Source organism: Amblyomma mixtum, chromosome 8 (assembly GCF_055824585.1).
Source record: "Amblyomma mixtum isolate Tamu chromosome 8, ASM5582458v1, whole genome shotgun sequence".
NCBI classification, from domain to species: Eukaryota; Metazoa; Arthropoda; class Arachnida; order Ixodida; family Ixodidae; genus Amblyomma; species Amblyomma mixtum.
In genome coordinates, this window is record NC_143019.1 from 138914421 (window position 1) to 138931664 (window position 17244).

The 17244-nt window shown below is 45.2% G+C and overlaps 1 long non-coding RNA gene across 1 annotated transcript; it reads right to left on the bottom strand.

Moving 5' to 3' along the window:
* Nucleotides 1–10339: 10339 nt before the first annotated feature.
* Nucleotides 10340–17038, bottom strand: LOC149334613 (uncharacterized). The gene is made up of 2 exons (XR_016284771.1): nt 16822–17038; nt 10340–11909 (listed from the first exon to the last, which is right to left on the bottom strand). It is a non-coding gene; the product is annotated as an uncharacterized LOC149334613 (long non-coding RNA).
* Nucleotides 17039–17244: the final 206 nt, after the last annotated feature.

Sequence of the window (17244 nt, forward strand, 5' to 3'; positions counted from 1 at the left end):
GAAATTGTTGGTTATCAGTTAGCATCAGTGGCAAAGTGTGATTGAATAATGACTCCTTTGCTTGTTTTAGTGTGGTTTTATATTAAGAAGCAGAGGACTAACACGCATTACACCAGTGTACAGAATTAGACATTTTGGAGGACTGAAACATTTTTCCCTTGTTTTTTCTAGTGATAAGTAAAGTAAAAATGTTCTCATATTTTGCACATAGGCTGCAAAGTTTAGTGTGCTAGTCAGTAATAACCAGGCACATAAAACAGCAAAAAAGGCATTCAAAAGCATCTTCTACACTGCAGCCTTTCTTAGCAGCAACTAATATTTTGTGGACAATAAATATAACATGCAAAAGGTAGAACTTTATTTTGTATACACAGAAATAATGGCACTTTTACTGACTGCATGCACATACTGCAGCCAGAGTTGAATGCACTGAGTAAATCCTCAAGGTCCTTTACAGCTTTCAGATGTCGATCAACCGAACAATGCAAAAGTGCAAGCGTGAACTCCATAAATGATGCTAGAACAGAATAAATACTGCCCTTTCTGAGAAGCATGAAAGAGCATTGCATCAAAGTGCACAAAGGTGGGCTGCATAAAAGCAACAACATGAGATGACTCGTACATGGCATCACAGACCCCACGATGGCTGACCACACACCACTTCCACGGGGCAGGTAGCTATCAGCGGATAAGATGGACGAACAGGCTTCCTCCATGTTCTGGTCTACAAAAACGGCTATCCTAACAGGCAGAGGGATGTGCACTGGGAAGCCAAATGGCTATCCACAATATTCTGAAGCAAGTGAGTTAAGCAGAAATCAAGCTGACAATTAGATGAAATCTGTTGCCTTCAGATTTGAGCAGGAACAGAGGAAGATCCTACGCCGTCTCATTCAGTTAGCCTGTTTCAGTGCTTTCCCTAAAAACTTGGAAAACATGAGACACTACACATTTTTGTGCGGCTATGCTCAGTAAATCTGTTTTAATACACGAGGAAGGAACCAACCGACAGCTTTACGTACGCCTACATTAGTGCACTGTACTTACAGAAATCAGGTCAACGAGTATGTAACCCCATCAGCTGAAGAATAATCACGCTTTCTTTCTTGCTCTGCAGTGCACCACTTAAGCAAAGCTTCCCATTTGTGCAAACGTTTCCTTCCTAGACAACTACTATTACACTCCACAAAGAAAAGAAGCGGCCAGCACATTTCAAACATACATTTTCAATTAGTCGGCAAGCTAAAACCTTACGATGATCATGCATAAAAACCGAGCAGCACACTTGCAATATCAGCTCGAAAGGTTGCGTCCGATGTCAGCTGCGAATGTAAACCCGATGATCTAGCTAGAACTGCCAGTGAAAGCCGCGCGCATCCTGTTCGTGCTCAATTCAAGTGAAAATATTTCTGGCATACGTTTCGCGTAGACAAGCTCATATGCTGCCACAAAAATATTTTTTAGCCGCTAAGTTTCGTGGAGTTCAACGTGCCGAAGCAAATCGTTCCCGCTTATTTCACATAGCGATTTGTGGACGATATGCGAACGGCAGGCGCGGTACTTGCCACCATGGTACTCAAATATGTTGACATTCGAGAAATTATTAACACACACCACCTTTTCAGAACTGCCAGTTGTCTTGCTGAACTTACCGAAATGATGCTCATTGCGTGAGAAGGTTCGCCGGCACTCAGCAGGGATGCCTGCCTGAACATATGTCACTTTATGATTCGTTAGCATTTACAGCACCTGGCAAAAGCATACGACAGGTGCAGCAGAGCACAAAAAGGACAGTAATAACACGACACACATCATTTACGACACATTTCATATCCGCGCCACGACCCTAGCACTACGTCACACAAAAAAGAACAGAGGGGAGGGACAAAGAGAAAAGCGCACGCAGCGCCATTACTGAAATTTTGTTGCAGGCGAAACTACGCCTTTTAATTAGAGAAAGACTAACAGTGCACAAAATCACAAGCACCAAATTTTAACTTTTTTTAAGTGGCTTGCTTTTTGACAAAAAAAAAAATAGTTCGTTGAGTTTTCGTCAGTGTCGCCATCTGTAGTGCTGTCACCTTCGCAATGGCGCGTCATTTGAACTCGCTGGTTTCAGCGTGCGCGTACGAGTCTCGTTGCGGGTCTGCACACAAGCACCTGCTGTTGAGCAATGCTAAACTTTTTTTTACGCTGTAGAAAATCCATTGCCTCAGTGGAACAGAAGTGGCAAAGAAACAGATGTGGTCTGATTCAGTTGTAATATAACTGCCACATTCCCAAGAAAATAAAGAGTTTCTCCAGTTACTGCAGGTGAAAAACTTGGTGATAAATGGACAGTTAACGGGCAAGTGGAAATAGCTCATCATGACAAAAAGCGCAAAAAGATGAATAAGTGAAAGACTGTTAGTCTTGTGTCTTTTCAGTCCGTTCATTATGAAACCTTGACATGGAATAAAGTGGGCAAATAAGCTTCCCACTCAGTGATGGGCAGTGAAGTTGAGATACATTGGAAACTGATGATGATGCTGGGTTTTCTTGACTCAAGGGCATCTAAGGCCGAAGAGCGCCAAACACAAGGTTTTTGGTTGGCTCAGGCTAAAATATGTACTACACGTGTTAAAACCAATACCGGGTGTATAGAGCCCAAGAGTAGTGAGTATGTTCATGATCATAGTGTGTCAGGAGGGTGTATAAGCCAGGTAGAATGCCCTAAAGAGGTGTATAGTGCCAAAAAATTGCGTTAAGAATTGTTGCATATAAAAGACGAAGCCAGGTAGCCTCAACCGCAGCCCTTGGTTGGGAAAGAAGAGCGAGGCATCTAGCAGCTACGGCTAAGCTCAGCCTTCTCCTTAGCAATGAGGAGGGGTTGAGGTTGCTTGGAGTATGAGATCGCTTGTAGAAAGCCTACATGTGTTAAAATTTTGGAAACCCTATCCAATGAAAGCATGCAGTCATCACCTAAAAATAAAGAAGGGTGCAATGGTATTTTATATGTGTATAGCTCTGGGAAGTGCTGCCGTCTTTGTTTCCAATCTCGGGCACATGATTGATGCACGGACAACTGAGATGTGGGCTCCACATCTCGCGCACTGTGGTGCCAGTGCCCTTTAAAAGATGCAAGTGCGTGATGTACGTATGTCTTATCCTTAGTGTGCAGAGAGCAACTTCTTTGAATCTATTTTGTTTTTCCGTGGCATACCTTCCAATCCTTGGTTTTATTGTGTGCAGTTTGTTCTCGGTTCATCCCAATCCTGCTGTCACTCATTGCGGAGTGTAGTCCTCTAATATGTGGCCTGAGGTCCTGGTATGGAAGTTGGTTAACATTAATAAGACTCAGTTCAGCAGCTGACGCAGCAAGCCTATCAGCTTCTTCATTTCCATCTATGCCACAGTGACCTGGTACCCAGCATATTGTAATTTTAAGGTTCAATGTGCGCGCAAACATAAAGCATTTCAAGAGGGAATTCATAATGGGGCTTTTATAGGGTTTCCCAGAGGACAGGGCTACAACCACACTTAAGGAATCACAGTAAATAACAGAGGTAGGGATTTTCTTTTGCAGGATGGACCTAACAGCCAGCAGGATACCATGACATTCTGCAGTAAATATGCTTGTGTGTCTATTCATTGTTTTTGTTTCAGAAAATTGACAGCTGCGAACTGCACATGAAACTGAAGATGTTTGGTTTTGGTTTGGTTTTATTGGGGTTTAACGTCCCAAAGCTACTCAGGCTATGAGGGACGCCGTAGTGAAGGGCTCTGGAAATGTCGACCACCTGGGGTTCTTTAACGTGCACTGACATCGCACAGTACACGGGCCTCTAGAATTTCGCCTCCGTCGAAATTCGGCCTCCGCGGAGGGGATCGAACCCGCGTCAGCAGCCGAGCGCCATAACCACTGAGCCACCGCAGCAGGGCCAAACTGAAGATGTCTTGGAGTCATCAGTGTAAAACTCTGTGCACTGATACTTTGCTTTTAGGGACATGAAGTGCTGTTTTATGCCAATTGGAGACCCATGCTTGCCAACCTCACAAAAAGATCTGTCACAGACAACTGGATGCACTTCCCAGGGAGCAGTCACGCCTTTAGAAGAAGTCATCAGTACTAGAGACTGGTATGCTCATTTCTTGGACAAGTGCGGCGACTCTAATAGGTGAAGGTGAAGTTTCAGACGGTCTGTTTGAAAACAGCAGTGTACTGGTCGGGTTTCGCATAAGCACGCTGCATGGATGGTCGGTATGAGATAATACCTTGGTGGGGTATGCTATACTTGTAAACTTCGCCGTAGTTCAAGTGACTATCAGTCCACCTTATTGTACAAACTAGCAATTGGGCTTGTACGGAAAGCACCAGTAGCCAACCGCAGACCCCGGTGGTACATTGCATCGACCATTTTTAAGGTGGTTCTTCGAGCTGACTCGTACGCTACTCAGCCGTAGTCTATACATGATAGAACTACGCCATTTAGAAGATGGTTGGTTTATGGGGTTTAACGTCCCAAAGCGACTCAGGCTATGAGAGACGCCGTAGTGAAGGGCTCCGGAAATTTCGACCACCTGGGGTTCTTTAACGTGCACTGACATCGCACAGTACACGGGCCTCTAGAATTTCTCCTCCACAGAAATTCAACTGCCGCTGCTGGGATCGAACCCGCGTCTTTCGGGTCAGCAGCTGAGCACCATAACCACTGAGCCACCGCGGCGGCCCATATAGAAGACTCAGCAGGCAGTCTCGATCTGTACCCCACGATTGGTGTGACACGATTTTTAGAAGGTTCAGTGCCTTCATGCATTTAAGCCTTAACTGCTCAATGTGTGTGACGAACATAAGCTTTTCGTCGACTATGACGCCAAGAAATTTGTGGTCTTTTTGGACAGCAATACTCTTCCCGTTCAGTGTGATGTCGGGTTCAGGTCTAACACCACGTTTTTTTTTAGAGGAGTACACTGACTGTCTTTTCTGTGTTGAGTTTAAATCCGTTCTGTGTGCCCACTTTGATACTTTGTTCACAGATGGACAAATTACATGACTTGTAGCTTATTTACAAATCGTCAACATAAATAGTGTAGGATACTGATCTCGGTAGGATGCTCAATTAATTCATTTTGACCATGAAAAGCGTGCAGCATAGAACGCCGCCTTGAGGGAAACCATTCTCATATGAAGACCTGCTTAGATAAGGAATTCCCTACATGGACCTTGAATGTTTGTTCAGACAGACAACTCTGAATGGTGGTCAAATACATTGGAAACTGAGTTTTTGATTCATCATGATTTTGCAGGATAAAGGGTTCTCCCAATGATCTGCCATTATCCGTGCACCATGCACTAGCCACAGCCACCAATCCCAGCTGATTTGCTAACCTCCGCATCCGACTTCTGGGCGTCCCTTGCTAGTTTAGTTACCTAGGAATCTAATGTGTTAGCTGAATAGACTGATAGTTATCTATTCTCTGGGTTATATGTCCCGCCCTAATCCAATTTTTTTTTTTCTAATTTCTTGTGTATCATTAACTTAAAATTGTACTCTAATCCACACTGCTGTCTCTCAAGCTTTCCCCATCATTTTACTCCTAACAACGGGCTGCATTGTCCCGGTTATTTTAAAATCTTTTCTGTAATGTCCATTTTTCATCCTCTCAGACAAGTGATGGCAGGGTGCAGCTGTTAACTATCTGCCTTTCGATCTATATTTTCTTGCAAGGGTTATTAGCAAACTGTTGTTCGTTACACTACCTGTGCAGCTGCTACATCGCTGCTCACACCAAGCGTGTGCCCCGATGCTTGACCCGCATGAGTGAAGTGTAGGCATCTGAAGAACATTTATTGCACTCGAAGCAAAGCTTTTACAGCCATGAAAAGGACGGGAAGGAGGGAAAGTGCACACTCCTATCACTTGGTGCATACATGCACAACTAGACTGTGCTGCACAATGATAAGCCGCAATAGGGCGGCTGTCCGTGGTTACTACAACAGTGTCTTCCAAATATACCCCTACCTGTCCTTATTTTCGAGGTAATTTCTTTCTCATGGTCCAGATCCAGAGTGACTACTTGGCTTAGATACTGTACAATGTCAGTGCATGTTAAAGGACCCTAGGCAGTCACAATTAATCTGAAGCTCAACCCCATGGCATCTCTAGCCCCACAAAAGACAGGTCTCTCATAGGCCATGTGCAGCTTTGGGATGCTAAACCTCTGCATACCATACCAATATCTCTAACCGTCGTAAACTGTTGTTCTTTTCACGAACTGTTAAAAATTAATTTTCCTCGTATAATTTTGAGCCTACCACTGCACTTTGTTTAGGTCTTCAAGCATGCACTGTAAATTCATCCTCTGAACATCAATGTCTGACTGGAATGTGACAATTTGATTGGGACCTGAAACAGACATTTGACAGCTCAAATGAGAGTCGAATTGCAAATCTAAAATCAACTGGGTTGTCCAGCTTTAACTGTAATGCCAATTTCAATCTAATTGATACCAAATACGGTACCATTTATCTTTCTTTACAGGGACACATTCGTCTGCTGGTGGCTCTGTTGAGTTCATAAGATGTGGAGGGGGTGGAGCAGAAGGACAGTAGCCTCGCAGAGAGGTTGCGGAGTAAGGCGGAGCGAGAGGCTGTGCATGAAGCCAGGTCTTGACAGAATCGCCTACCAGGCTCTCCACAATCGCGACACACTAGAGCACAAGTGCCTTCTGGATACATTTAACTCCATCTGGGAATCTGGTGCCCACCAGACAATTGGCTCGTTGCAGTTGTCACCCCCCATCCCCAAGCATGGCAAGCAAGCAAGAAACCCTCTTAACTATCTCCCCATACATCTCACCTCTGCAGCTTGCAAGGTCATCGAACATAAGTTTCTGCGCTGCCTCACCTGCTTGCAAGGGCTTTTAACTTTCTCCACGAAACTGGAAGCAACTTTCGCTAATTCCGCTGATCCTAAAACAGCGCAAACAAGACAAGGAAACGTACAACAACAGCGATTCTAAAACAGTGCAAACAAGACAAGGAGGACGGAAGGAAACGTACAACAACAGCGCTCGTGTTGTACGTTTCCTTCCGTCCTCCTTGTCTTGTTTGCACTGTTTTAGAATGAGTACCTACCAACTTGCCCAGGCTTCTACTTTGGCTATTCCGTTGCACTGCCAACTCAGTCAACGATGTTGTTTCTAATCTCGAACAGTCCCTACGTAGAAACCACACAGCCTTCCTCTTTTTACTTGAAATCCAAAGTGCTTTTGACCTCATCCCACACTCCGCCATACTCTCCGCACTTTCACAACATGGAGTCTCGGGCCATCTCCTCCGCCTTCTCATGTCAGAGTAAGACACTGCCTAAGCTCCAGCAGGACCCTACCCAGGGGAGCTCCTCATGGTTCTGTTCTTTCACCTTTGCTCTTTAACCGAGTACTCTCACCCCTTCCTAAGGAAACTCCCTCTGCCGTCCACACAACTATATATGCTAAAGACATCGCTCTTTGGACAACGTCAGACCTTGAATCTCTTGGCCTCTCACACTCCACAGCCAAATCCAAGACCGTCCTGCTGCTCGAAACACCTTCCCCAACCTCCTCCTTCACAGCGCCTCTATTCCCTGGCTTAGCAAAGTCTGATACCAAGGCCTACTCATAGACTCCAACCTAAAACAAGAAACTACCACTTCTAGATCTATTGCAGAATTGTGCTAAGTCAACCGTGTGCTCCAACAGCTGAACGAAGGTTCTGCCAGGGCTCTGCAACCAGCCCAACCTGTAGAGGTTGTACGTCCTATGAGGCATTAGAACACATTTTTTACTGCCCTTCTTTCTCTATAGCACTTGCTTCCCTTCTCCAAGGTTGCAGAAACCTAGGTTTACCTTCATCCAGCTTCGATGACCTACTCTTTCCCAAATGCAGCAGGTCCTCACACTTATCTGCCCTCCTCATCTTTTCCCCCTGCAGGGGCATCTGCAAGATGTAGATGATGGTGAGTTGCGACGCCATGCCTTTCAGAGCATCCGCAGGGACATCCCTGCAGGGGGATGATGGCAAGCAGTGTGCCACTATGGACCCGAGCACCCATGTTTAGCCGTGCGCGGCAGCGCCGTGTCCGCGGAAAAGGAGATCCTGAAGGTTGAGCCGATGTCGAGCGTTTAGACCTTTTAAGGCTCCTCGGAAGAGGCAACACACTACTTTGTGTTGCCTCCCGACCCGACTGGGGGAAATCGACAATCACCTTTTCCTATCCTCTATCTTTCACTTTCCTATCTCTTTCTCAACTCTCTTAGTGGTCCTGGGAGACTTCAACACACCCCACACCACATGGGCCTACAGCACCACCGATACCGCCCAAGGGGCCGCCCTACACAGTGCAGTAGATGCACTGGGACTAGATCTCCTCACCGACTTCACCTCTCTCATCCGCCCGCACAACCACATATCCAACGATACCTCCTCCGGTCTCACTTTCACCCGAAACATTCCACGAGCTACCTTGACCAACCTAGGAGAGGCCCTAGGAAGCGACTATTTCGTCTTGTCGATCAGTATCCTGTCCCCTCAACACCAAACATCAATGGGCACCATCCGCATCACAAACTGGAATAAATTACGGGTGACTGCACCCCAATCATTATCCATAGCAGACATAGCAAAAATGGAGCCAATTCCTATATGAACATCACTTCAAAAACATCCGCTGCCTTCAACGCATTGTAGAATACCCCTCAGCTTACAACCACCTCCTACACATCTGGGAGGCACGGCATGGCCTCCTACATAGATGGTGACGACAAAAGCACAATCGCACACTTAGCGCCGCATAACACACCTCATGGAGCAAGCCCAAGGATACATCTCCCAGCTGTCCACCCAAAATTGGCTCCGGTTTTGTGTTCCGCTCAAGGGTGCACTAAGCACATCCGAAACCTGGACCATCCTCAGCGCCTCCTCAACATGGACACCACCAAAGCCGCCACCCATCACACCTTGCAGACCATAGCCCACACCTATAAGGGCTCCGACCAAGCTCTGCTGGACGAGCTTCAGACAGAATACTTTGGTGCCCACCACCTGCCCCCATCCAATGCTCCATACACCAGCCTCCCCAACCCAGACTGGATGCCCCCATCACCTATGTCTATGTTGCTGTGCAGTTGGCCACCAGGTCTAACGCCCCGGAAGTGGACAAAATTATGAATGCCATCATACGTAACCTCTCCAGGGAAAACATTCAGGCATTTACGACATACCTAATTGAGCAACAATGGATCCCTGGACAGCTCCCTCCAGAGTGGAAACATGTGGAGGTCATCCTCATTCCCAAGTTCAACAAACCTCCTTCAGTGAAGGCACCCTGCCCCATTCATGTCTTGCCTCGGCAAGATTTACAAACAGGTCGTTCATACCCACCTCTGAAACCGTACTGATGCTAAGAACCTCTTTCCCCTGTACAAGATCGGTTTCCACCCTGGACTTTCCACCCAAGACGCCTTTCTCCTGCTAAAAACGACGTACTCACGGGCATGCCATCTGGAGGTGAACTTCAAGGGGCAATTTGACAACATCGCCCACACAGCCATCCTGAACAGCCTCAATCATATCAACTGCGGCACCCGCATCTATCAGTACATCACCACCTTCCTCTCCAACCGCACTGCCACAATCGGCATAGGCACTATGCGATCCCAACCCTTCGACACTCATAATAAGGGCACCTTGCAAGGAGCTGTCCTCTCCCCACTCCTTTTTAATATCGCTACGGCCCCCTTGGCCCACCAACTAGCTGCTCAACAGGACCTCAGCTGCACCACGTATGCAGACAATATTTCCTCAAGGTCTACACGGGGCTCCCTCGCAGCCAAGAAAGAGGCTCTTCGAAAAGCCATCCTAACCGTTGAGGATTTCTTCACCAGCAGTGGCATGCAACAAGCCCTGGAAAAAACTGAAGTGATTCGAACACACGGACCCCGCTACAAGTCACCTGGCTCTATCTGCCTCCGAAGCCATGACCATCTCATTGAGAAATGCACGCTTATTCGGGTCCTTGGCCTCTGGGTTCAACATGACGGAAAGCCCACCCACACCCTGTAGACACTCCGCACCTCAGGTCTCAATGTCACCCGCATGATCCGCCGAATAGTGGGGCACGGAAAAGGCATGCGTGAAGCGGCACTCTCCGACTCGTCAAGGCCCTTGCTATCAGCCGCAGGATTTGCCAGGATTTGGTAAGTGGAAGCCAAGAGCGGGAGATCAACTACAGGCCATTTTTCTTGTCGATCACAGCACTGTGCAGTGTTATGTTCCAAATGAGAGCAGAAAGCATCAGAGTGATGAACTAGAAACACATTTTGCAAGAACAGGTTTGGTCTGGTTTATTGGGTTAACGTTCCAAAGCGACTCGGGCTATGAGGGATGCCATAGTGGAGGAAGGGCTGTGGGTTTAACCACCCGGGGTCTTTTAACATGCACTGACACATCGCACAGTACACAGGACTCCAGCATCTCGCCTCCATTGAAATGGAACTGCCACAGCTAGGATTGAACCCACGTCTTCCGGGTTAGGTACCAAGCACCATAACCACTGAGCCACTGCGTGAGTTTTTTTTTTGTACGTGTTTGTGTGTCCTTTTTTCCCGAAAGCAGAAGTAAAATATATCTGTTTCACTCTGGAATGAAATCGTGGAAAGAAAAGTGACCATCTTAATGTAGAAATGGAACTGCCACAGCTAGGATTGAACCCACGTCTTCCGGGTTAGGTACCAAGCACCATAACCACTGAGCCACTGCGTGAGTTTTTTTTTTGTACGTGTTTGTGTGTCCTTTTTTCCCGAAAGCAGAAGTAAAATATAACTGTTTCACTCTGGAATGAAATCGTGGAAAGAAAAGTGACCATCTTAATGTAGGTCACTTTTTGCAGTACTTTTTGCCAGTGCATTTACTGCATGGTACAGGCACCATGTACAGGGTGCTCCATATTTATCAGTCAGGGTTGTAAAAAAATTCTCTTGCGCAAACCACTGGTCTATTTCTGCTAAAGCACAGACCACAGGGTAGCTTATGATATCTGTGTTTTCCGATAAATGCTTTAACGTCGGAACTTGCCTGGACTGCCAAGAATCGGTGAAGGACTGGAGTCGTCTGTGCGTGGAATTTTCATGGAGGCGAGCGGGATAGCCGATTTGAGAGGCTTTGCCATCTGGTGAACTGCGAGGCAAACAATATCCCTGCTCGGAGCTGGGGTAGGTCTCGCAGTACCCCAGTTGGCACAGCCTGTCAAATATGCTGCTCCGCTTACCTAGACGAAAATTCTCCGTGTAGACAACTGTAATTTTTCGCCGATTCCGGACAATTCAAGCAAGTTCTGATGTTTAAACCAATTATTGAAAAATGCAGACTATCATAAGCTACATTATGGCCAGTGCTCAAGTTCAAACACGTAAGTAGTTTGCGCAGGATAATTTTTTTTACAACCCCGACTGATAAATACGGAGCACCCTGTATATCAGGGCATACCACTTCTGTAAACAGCAGCTTGCATGCACAGTCTCCTATCAGCCGTGAATGTAGGTTGCAATGCAAGCTGGGCTAGTTGGAGGCAGCACATAAAACTGTGCACAGTGTGAGAAATTAGACAGCAATAGAACAAACACATATGCGTGCCAGCACTGTCTTGTAGCTGTGACAAAATAATATCTGCAGCCTGAACTTGTGAGGCAGTGAGGGTATGTGCATGTGCTCTTTCTATTGCCATTTGGTTTCTCATGCTGCATGCAGTATGTCATCATTGGAGCAATCGATGCATTGCTGTAGTCCTCGCAGAACATTTTCAGAAAACATCCTCCTCCTTGACCGAAGGAATACAACTTGCTTGGATGCTGTCAGTGCAGCACAAGGGCTTGAAGAAGCTGATCTGGACCTGCAAGCACACAAAAGAACCACCACAGCTGCCCTGGCAGTAGAAGTGCAACTTTCCCCTTGTGGTTACCCATGCTTCCCGACAACTTGAATAAGTTTTTGTTTAGCACAGTGAAATGCGTAGTGGATGAAGCAATTGCACTGACCGCCACAATTAAAGTATGCAGGTTTTTATGCAGTTGATAAAAAATTATAGCAACCGAAACAGAAGGAATTGCAGATTTAGACCACGACCTGGAATAAGAAAAATTGAATCTCGGCCCTAAGGGTATGACACGATAGCGTTATCGGTCTCCTGCGACTCCTCATGCCCCTCCTGGCGCAGTGGTGCAGCAGTTAAGTGATGCACCACTGCCCTGTGATGGAAGGTGCTCCCAGTGGTGAGCCCCATGTTGCTCTTCCCGAGCGACCAATCATTAATTTAACTGTCATCTGCCAAAGTAGGCAGTTTGCTCACTATCCGGTGGGCAGGTTGTGATGACGTCGCAATGTCACGTGACCAAGATGGCCCACCTGCCTCCTAGGTTGCTCTATGGGCACCACCTGCCCGAGCCATGCACGCGGTTTTTCGCACACAATGCTGACGCTGACACCGGATTTTCTGGTGACCGTGGCAGTTAAATTAATGATTGGTCGCTCAGGAAGAGCAACCTTTGTCGCTCAAGTCCCACCGGTGACAGCACCTGCCATAGAAGAGCAGTGGGGCACCTCTAAACCACTGCGCCAGGAGTGGTATGAGGACTCCCAGGGACCTCTGAATGTAGAGTAGAGAATGATGTTCTGCATTTATGGGAAAGAACCCACTACGTTCAACTCATCGCATCATACCCTTAAGGTGGAGCTTTCAATTTCTACCTTACTCCTCCAGCAGCAAGAGCCCATTTCCCATTGTTGAACATGACGGCCAAGTAAATGAATGAATATATTTAATTTTGGCATGACTGGCACATTCATATAAGGGGGGGAAGGGGAGTGCTAACCGCCAAATAAAGTTTGATTTTCATATATAGCTGTTATGAAAGAAATGTTTATACAGGTTACTGGAATGTTCACTGTATTTTACTGTATCATGCATGTATTCATCACTTTCTTAAACATACTGTAATACACCTTAAGGACTAATTAATATATGCACCCAGATGAGATTTCTGACATTCAGTTTTAGGACATTATTAATGTAAAGCACAGCGGGGCTCAGCTAGTTGCTTTATAGCCAGTCATAAAGCATTTCATCTGAGTATCCTCAACCAATCACATCGCTACAGTACTAGTTGATTTACTGACCCCTGTTCATGAATGTGATTTGCAGAACTCACACAGACTATGCGCAAACTTTCTGAATGCAGCTGATCACTCCTTGCATCTACATCTTTATCCCTTTTCATCCCGAATTTTTGTGGCGAGCACAAAAATTTGTGGTGGTTTTATCTCGTTAAGAAGCTATTAAAAAGCTTGTAAACAAATTACGAGGGCAGTAAGTACAGCGGTTTTCAAGGGAGAACCATCTCCAGTATACTGAACACTGGGATTTATTTGTTGCCCTAGGAGTAGCACATTTTCATCTGCACTTTAAGAATTGTAGCTACTTTCTTCACTATGAAGCACAGACTGTGGTTGGAATTTTTCCGCTTTGCCGCCTGAGTACGAATTGACATCAAGGATTGAGTAGTCTCCAAACAAAATTTCCTGAATTTCCTCATTAGTGAGAGTCTTTCCTACAAATAAAACAACCAAATGGCGCTCAGAAGCATATTACTTGCACGACAAATCCACATCAGGGTGTTTCTCGAACGATAGTGGGAGTTATGTAATTTTGGCACCAAACAATATTGAAAATCAAATGTAACCTGCTTGCGCAGGGATTAGAACAATACGAACAATTAAATCCTAGTGACCAGTACATTGGAGATAAAAATATTATCATATTGCAAAAAAAACTACTCACAACTAGGGCAAACTTTTAACCACATTGTTTAAAATGAAATTTGATTCACTTGCGAGAATTTATATATTTGAATTGGATGAAGAGGAAACTTTAAAAGAAATTGTTTGCTTGAGCACATCGCGCGTGGCGGTCTGCTCGTGGAAGCTGCCCTCCTAAAAAGATGCGGCCAAGAGAGGAACTATCATGATGGAGATATTGCTCGTCTCTTCCAGAAGCCATCCAAATGGTTTTGGTTTTGATTTAGCTTTGTTTGATTTTTTCATTACTTTTTTTCTGATGTCCAGTGTAGTGGTCGCTAGGTTGGAAAAGGTTATAAAGCTGCCGATTTCAATTTAAGTTTTACATGCAATAACAAATATATTTTTGAGCAGTAAAATATAAGAGTATAAACCAAAAGTAAATAAAATTCAATAATAATTTTAGTAAAACATGGAATAAATAAACAAATAACTGAACAAACTCCAAGTCCTGCCCCCCAACCCCCCCACCTCCCAAAAAAGTTCCGCAGTCCCTGCCCTCTAATGACATTGCTCTTTTGCAGCTGAGCTACTCCTCACCAAAGTATGTCTGTGAACCCAGATACCTTCTTCTGTCCCAGCGTTCCCCATGAGTGGTGACTATGGACTTCAGACTGCCCTGTTCCTGCTCATGACTTATGCCTGCACCGACCTGCCCACTAGGACTGCTGCTGAGAGAAGCTCAAGATTCTGGCTTACTTCCACGACTGCCACTGATTAGCACTGGCAACTGATCTCTCCAATAGTGTGCTGCCTTCGTTGCCGCCACCACTGCCTAGAACTACTCTAACTGTGCTTACGGTGCACTCGCAAATGCCATACAGAGCTGGGTGTATCGACGGTACTGTTGTCTGCATTGATGGTGGCCCGGCTAGCAAAGCTGCTGCTGTCATTCTATATTCAGAGCTTGATTTAATAAAGTTGCACTCCAAAGAGTGGAAATCAAATGCAGTTTGAAACAAAGGGGACAGGTGTGTTACTTTATCCCACAACAAGTACATGCACCATGTCCTGCATGTACTGTGAAATTGAGAATTGTGGTTTACAACTGCAAGTTCACATCTCAATTCCAAACTATACACTCACCTATGCACTAAAACTTCAGTTCCTCAAAGACCTGCATGTACACAGGAGTATAACGAAGAGACGGAGGGGTATTAATAAACCGAGCATGTCACCGCTCTGTTTGGGAGGGCGCACTTTGATGGAGATTAATCTTTCTTGCTAACAGAGCAGAAATATACAACAGAAAGCACAAAAACATGAAGCAGTTAACCAGCTCTAGAGATTTAAAGAATGGTACAACAGCCTAAGAGAGCTAAATAAGGCCCGGGAGTTTTGGAAGAAGAATCATCAATATAAATCGTGCACTAATAATACAATAATAAAATATTAGATATTACAATAAATTTAGTCCTCACTTGAAGAAACAGAAGTTTCAATTCTTTGTGTTCGCACATTACCTACAGAAAAACTGTTCAGGTTAGAAAACGCATGAAGGAAAACAGCAAAAATGCTGCCAGTGCAGTGGGCCTTCCGTTCCTCTCTGTAGCACTTCCACAAGAGTATTTCACAGGGTGCCTAAAATACTAAAGACACCAAATTTTTGCTTCGTGTTTTCTTTAAAATGATGCATTAGACATTAATATACATGTACCACCGTGCGATATTCGCCTATGACCGGTAAATAATTTAGAATTGTATTTCTTCCCGACATTGTTTCGGTTTCATCAACTGAACGATGGCTCTGATGTGTAGTTGGTATCTAGGTCACGTGAGACACGATAAAAACGGCAATACAACTGCTGATACGTCATTTGTTGCCATTCCATTTCTAGAAGCAGGCTGATGTAAGTGTTGTATTGAATCAAACCTACGTAAAAGCATGTATAGTGAAGTTTCTTCCTGCTGACGCAACCTAAAGGCCAATTACATGTCACCGCCATTGTTCGGTTGATAAAACCGAAACGAGAACAACATGAAATAAGAAATCCAGTTATAAATTATTTAGCAGTTGCAGGCAAAAGCAAGTGGTGATCCATAAGTTCAATGCTCAATGCATCATTTGCAAGAAGAAAACATGCAACTAAAAATAGGTGTCTGTAGTCCATTAAGAGTTTCAACTTCGAACCACTTGGGCACCTGACTCAAAGGCAACCAGACGAAGGGTTGTCTTGAATTCTAGTATACCAAAGCAACTGCTATACACGGCGACAGATCTGGGGGCATGTTGCCTCATACAAGTTGCAACAGACGCTCTCAAGTGGTTGCAAGAAGCTGTGGCCTATTACATGCCAAGTTACCTTCAACAAAGCTATGTTTTGGACACCACCGCACATGAAGGTTTATGGTTTATGAGGGTTTAACGTCCTAAAGCAACTCAGGCTGTGAGGGACGCCATAGTGAAGGGCTCCGGAAATTTCGACCAACTGGGGTTCTTTAACGTACACTGACATCGCACAGTGCTTCCACACAAGACTTTTTTTTAGGAATTTTAGGCATTAGGAAACCCGCATCTTTCAGGTCAGTAGCAGAGCAAAACAATCACTGAGCCACCACAGCAGCTTCACATAAAGGGTGCTCCCACAGAACAAAAGCTGTTATACAAGTACAAGAGGCTGTGTATAGCTTGTTCTACATGGCACACTGTCTGCTTATGAATCTAGTACAGACTTGTACAGATCTAAATCTGCTGCTTTCATTCCGTAGGCAAATTACATAGGTGCATTGGTGTTTCTCCAACTTCTCTCTCTGCAAATCATGTAGCTGAAAGTGCTCAGAATAACTTTTCAAACAACAGCGTACCATAAATGCAGAGGTGCCAAAATACACACTCCACAATAAAAGTAAATACATTGCGGGCATGCTTTCAAAAATTCAAACTTTTTAAAACTTAACCAGGAGCACGCTCTGAACCGGTGGAAACAGCGAAAGTATGCATTACGCCATACCAATCTCGGCTCACTGTGGTAATGAGGTCAAGGTAGAATCCAGCTGGTGGAAGGATCTGCAAATAAGCAAAGGCGCACGCTGCAGATCAGAGTAATGCTACAAACACGGCCCGTTTGCACAGATGAATTCAACAAACTCGTTCCCAGAACTGAGTACAGCAAGTGAGGGCTCCTGCTGCAGCAGAAAAACAAAGTAACGACATTGGTAGCTGCTGGTTGATACACACACGAATGAATTCGTAAATGCACTAGATGTGCATTTCCAAAACAATTAATTACAACAAACGAAACAGTGTAGTGGATTCACTGATACAGTAAGTGCTGCACATGCTGCTTGCATGGAACTGCGCTGGAAAGTGGTTATAGCAGCTGCTGCCTTGTCCCTTGACAGCCACATGAAGTCCACACAGCGGCTGCAAAGCT